The sequence below is a fragment of the Oncorhynchus kisutch genome, linkage group LG17 (genome assembly GCF_002021735.2).
Source record: "Oncorhynchus kisutch isolate 150728-3 linkage group LG17, Okis_V2, whole genome shotgun sequence".
Lineage (NCBI taxonomy): Eukaryota > Metazoa > Chordata > Actinopteri > Salmoniformes > Salmonidae > Oncorhynchus > Oncorhynchus kisutch.
The window spans coordinates 20,922,888-20,928,887 of record NC_034190.2 but is presented as its reverse complement, the minus strand read 5'-3'; positions in this window follow the sequence as shown (position 1 = coordinate 20,928,887).

The following is a 6,000-nucleotide window of genomic DNA, read 5'->3' as shown; positions in this document are numbered from 1 at the left end:
GGCATCACTACAGACCTAGGTCCACGACAGGGAGACCCATGAGGTGGTGCACAATTGGACCAGGTTAGAGGAGGGTTTGGCCGGCCGGGATGTCCTTGTCCCATTGCAGCCTAGCAATTCCTTGTGGCAGGCCAGACGCATGCACGCTGAATTCGGTTGCCAGTTGTACAGTGTTTTCTTTGACACATTGGTGCAGCTAACTGCGTTAAGTGAGCTGTGTGTCAAGAAGCAGTGCGGCTTGGCAGGTTTGTGTTTTGTAGGACGCATGGCTCTCGACCTTCACCTCTCCCCAGTCCGTATGGGAGTTTCATGGATGGGACAAGACTGTAAGTACCAATTGGATATCACAAAGTTGGGGTAAAAAAGTAGTATTGTTGTTTTTAAAATTGAAAAATATGTATGTCTATAGCTGGGAGACGTTGTGTCTGTCCCAGAATGCGTCCGTGTGAACACAACATCTGACTATCGTTCCTAGAAAGGTAAACTGACTTAGTTCTTCCCTAGCAACACCCTAGAAACAGACAAGACTCCCCTGAGTCTTGTCTGTCCCCTGACAGCCTCTCCCTTTAAGAGAGCTGTCTCTGCCCTGTGGGCACACACACACACACACAGATGAATGCACACACGAACATATGCACATGCGCATGTACAGTGCCTTGCAAAAGTATTCACCCCCTGTGGCGTTTTTCCTATTTTGTTGCATTACAATCTGTAAATTAAATAGATTTTTATTTGGATTTCATGTAATGGACATACACAAAATAGTCACACAAAATAATTGGTGAAGGGAAATGAAAAAAAATAACTTGTTTAAAAAATAAAAATAAATTGTAAAACGGAAAAGTGGTGCGTGCATATGTCTTCACCCCCTTTGCTATAAAGCCCCTAAATAAGATCTGGTGCAACCAATTACCTTCAGAAGTCACATAATTAGTTAAATAAAGTCCACCTTTGTGCAATCTAAGTGTCACATGATCTGTCACATGATCTCAGTATATATACACCTGTCCTGAAAGGCCCCCGAGTCTGCAACACCACTAAACAAGGGGCACCACCAAGCAAGCGGCACTATGAAGACCACAGAGCTCTCCAAACAGGTCAGAGACAAAGTTGTGGAGAAGTACAGATTAAGGTTGGGTTATAAAAAAATATCCAAAACTTTGAACATCCCATGGAGCACCATTAAATACATTATTAAAAAATGGAAAGAATTTGGCACCACAACAAACCTGCCAAGAGAGGGCCGCCCACCAAAATTCAGGGATCAGACAAAGAGGGCATTAATCTGAGAGGCAACAAAGAGACCAAAGATAACCCTGAAGGATCTGCAAAGCTCCACAGCGGAGATTGGAGTATCTGTCCATAGGACCACTTTAAGCCGTACACTCCACAGAGCTGGGCTTTACGGAAGAGTGTCCAGAAAAAAATAAGCAAACATGTTTGGTGTTTGCCAAAACGCATGTAGGAGACTCCCAAAACATATGGAAGAAGGTACTCTGGTCAGATGAGACTAAAATGTAGCTTTATGGCCATCAAGGAAAACACTATGTCTGGCGCAAACCCAACACATCACCCCGAGAACACCATCCATGTTTTTCATCGGTAGGGACTGAGAAACTGTTCAGAATTGAAGGAATGATGGATGTAGCTAAATACAGGGAAATTCTTGAGGGAAACCTGTTACAGTCTTCCAGAGATTTGAGACTGGGACAGAGGTTCACCTTCCAGCAGGACAATGACCCTAAGCATACTGCTAAAGCAGCACTCAAGTGGTTTAAGGGGAAACATTTAAATGTCTTGGAATGGCATAATCAAAGCCCAGACTGGCATAATCAAAGCCTAAAGCCCAGATCAATCCAATTGAGAATCTGTGGTATGACTTAAAGATTGCTGTACACCAGTGGAACCCATCCAACTTGAAAGAGCTGGAGCAGTTTTGCCTTGAAGAATGGGCAAAAATCCCAGTGGCTAGATGTGCCAAGCTTATAGAGACATACCCCAAGAGACTTGAAGCTGTAATTGCTGCAAAAGGTGGCTCTACAAAGTATTGACTTTGGGGGGGGTGAATAGTTATGCACGCTCAAGTTCTGTTTTTTTGTATTATCTTCATAGTGGTAGGCATGTTGTGTAAATCAAATGATACAAACCCCCCCAAAAATCAATTTTAATTCCAGGTTGTAAGGTAACAAAATAGGAAAAATGCCAAGGGGGGTGAATACCTTCGCAAGCCACTGTACACATCCAAAATTCAAACTTCCTATAGGTTTAAAACCTGAGCCTGTAGGCATTGGTTTCAGGAGCTAACACAACTTTCCAGATCTTAGGTAATGTTATCTATTTTTTTAGTCACAGAAAGGTAATTACTTTGATGATGATTATAATTCATTTTTATGAATAACTCATATTTGAAATACATAAGCAAGCACCACAACACACACTGAAGAGGTCCATTAGACATTCCTTGGGCTACAATACCTATTTTGCCAATTGGCCTGGACCCGATACGGAGCCCTGCTGATCCTTCATGACTGGTCTACCAACATAATCCGCCCAAGGGAGTTTTCAACAGTCTCCTCCGTCGCGACGTCCCCTGAATGCCCATTGGCTAGCCTGCTAGCTGCGGCCGGCTAGCTGTCTAGAGCATACCGGACTGTTAGCTGAAGAGGTCCATCAGCCAATTTTCTTGGGCTACAATACCTATTTTGCCAATTGGCCTGGACCCTTTTACTACACGGAGCCCTGCAGATCCTTCACGACTGGTCTGCCGACGTAATCGCCCGAGGGGGCTGCAACTGACTCCCCGGCCCGCTAGCTGTCTGAATCGCCGTTTCTCTAGTCCGCCTAGCTACTGCTAGACCCTTATGATCAATCGGCTACGCATGCCTCTCCCTAATGTCAATATGCCTTGTCCATTGCAGTTTTGGTTAGTGATTATTGTCTTATTTCACTGTAGAGCCTCCAACCCTGCTCAATATGCCTTAGCTAACCCTTTTGTTCCATCTCCCACACATGCGGTGAGAGACAATACCTCTCTCATCGTCACTCAATGCCTAGGTTTACCTTCACTGTATTCACATCCTACCATACCCTTGTCTGTGCATTATGCCTTGAATCTATTCTTCCGTGCCCAGAAACCTGCTCCTTTTACTCTCTGTTCCGAATACACTAGACAACCAGTTCTTATAGCCTTTACTGTACTCTTATCCTACTCCTCCTCTGTTCCTCTGGTAATATAGAGGTTAACCCAGGCCCTGCAGTGCCAAGCTCCACTCTCATTCCCCAGGCACTCTCATTTGTTGACTTCTGTAACCGTAAAAGTCTTGGTTTCATGCATGTTAACATTAGAAGCCTCCTCTCGAAGTTTGTTTTATTCACTGCTTTAGCACACTCTGCCAACCCAGATGTCCTAGCCGTGTCTTAATTCTGGTGTAGGAAGGCCAACAAAAACCCTGAAATTTCCATCCCTAACTATAACATTTTCTGACAAGATAGTACTGCCAAAGGGGGTGGAGTTGCAATCTACTGCAGAGATAGCCTGCATAGTTCTGTCATGCTACCCAGGTCTGTGCCCAAACAAATTGAGCTTCTACTTTTAAATATAAACTTTTCAAGAAACAAGACTCTCACCGTTGCCGCTTGCTATAGACCACCTTCTATCCCTAGCTGTGTCCTTGATAAGAGAATTTTGTTCTCCAGGTTCATAAACCAATTTAAATATATTACTCAGTCTGCAAACCAGAATTTATAAGATCCTGGTCGAATGAAACAGACGGAGGCCCAGCTAAATAGTCAAAAAGGTTTATTCACGGGAACGTTCCACAGTCAAGAATACAAAACAATTAATTTTATACTGACTTCTCACGCCCACACATATGCACACACATACACACAAACATATGCACACACATACGCACACACATGTCCTGCTACGCACACACTGTCTGTCTCACTACCCAGCCGACAGAGACAGAGATAGTGACCTTGTCCTTGAGACGTACTCCCCGTTCTCTCCCAAATCTCTAGTCAGGTCGGCACCAAGCTCAGACAGTCTGTGTTTAAAATACCATAAAGACATATTGTTTACCCTAATTCTGACTAGGACCACACATTTATTGATTATGATTTTATACATTCTAATCAATTCCATACAATTATATGTTTCAGGGCGGAACATTCTAATCATTCGATTAACAGACAATCCTCACCTATCAGTCCTGGACACCATATGTGAATTGATTGCCCCCAATCTATCGTCAGAACTTGTACTGTCAGGTGACATAAACTGGGACATGCTTAACACCCAGGCAGTCCTACAATCTAAACGAGATGTCCTCAATCTTACACAAAGGATCAATTAACCTACCAGGTGCAACCCCAAATCCGTAAACTCGGGCACCCTCATAGATATCATCCTCACTAACCTGCCCTCCAAATACACCTCTGCTGTCTTCAACCAGGATCTCAGCAATCACTGCCTCATTGCCTGCGTCCATAATGGGTCCGCGGTCAAACGACCACCCCTCATCACTGTCAAACAGTCCCTAAAACACTTCAACGAGCAGGCCTTTCTAATTGACCTGGCCCAGGTATCCTGGAAGGATTTTGACCTCACATCCTGTGGCGTACTGCATTAGCATCGAATAGCCTCTGCGATATGTAACTTTTCAGGGAAGTTAGGAACCAATATACACAGGCAGTTAGGAAAGCAAAGGCTAGCTTTTCAAACAGAAATTTGCATCCTGTAGCACAAACTCCCAAAAGTTCTGGGACACTGTAAAGTCCATGGAGAATAAGAGCACCCCCTCCCAGCTGCCCACTGCACTGAAGCTAGGAAACACTGTCACCACCGACAAATCCACGATAATTGAGAATTTCAATAAGCAGTTTTCTATGGCTGGCCATGCTTTCCACCTGGCTACCCCTACCCGGTCAACAGCCCTGTACTCCCTGCAGCAACTCGCCCAAGCCTCCCCTATTTCTCCTTCACCCAAATCCAGACAGCCGATGTTCTGAAATAGCTGCAAAATCTGGACCCCTACATATCAGCCGGGCTAGACAATCTGGACCCTCTCTTTCTAAAATGATCCGTCGCAATGGTTGCAACCCCTATTACCAGAATGGTCAACCTCTCTTTCATATCGTCTGACATCCCCAAAGATCGTCATCCCCCTCTTCAAAGGGGGAGACACTCTAGACCCAAACTGTTACAGACCAATATCTATCCTACCCTGCCTTTCTAAGGGCTTCGAAAGCCAAGTTAACAAACGGATCACCGACCATTTCAAATCCCATCGTACCTTTTCCGCTCTGCAATCTGGTTTCCAAGTTGGTCATGGGTGCACCTCAGCCACGCTCAAGGTCCTAAACGATATCATAACCGCCATCGATAACAGACAATACTGTGCAGCTGTATTCTTCGACCTGGCCAAGGCTTTCTATTCTCACAATCACCACATTCTTATCGGCAGACTCAACAGCCTTCGTTTCTCAAATGACTGCCTCGCCTGGTTCACCAACTACTTCTCAGACAGAGTTCAGTGTGTCAAATCGGAGGGCCTGTTGTCCGGACTTCTGGCAGTCTCTATGGAGGTGCCGTAGGGTTCAATTCTCGGGCCGACTCATTCCAGCCTTGTGTAGGTCTACAATCTCCAATCCTTGGAGAGCTCTTTGGTCTTGACCATGGTGGAGAGTTTAGAATCTGATTGATTGATTGCTTCTGTGGACAGGTGTCTTTTATACAGGTAACAAACTGAGATTAGGAGCACTCCCTTTAAGAGTGTGCTCCTAATCTCAGCTCGTTACCTGTATAAAAGACACCTGGGAGCCAGAAATCTTTCTGATTGAGAGGGGGTCAAATACTTATTTCCCTCATTAAAATGCAAATCAATTTATAACATTTTTGACATGCGTTTTTCTGGATTTTTTTGTTGTTATTCTGTCTCTCACTGTTCAAATAAACCTACCATTAAAATTATAGACTGATCATTTCTTTGTCAGTGG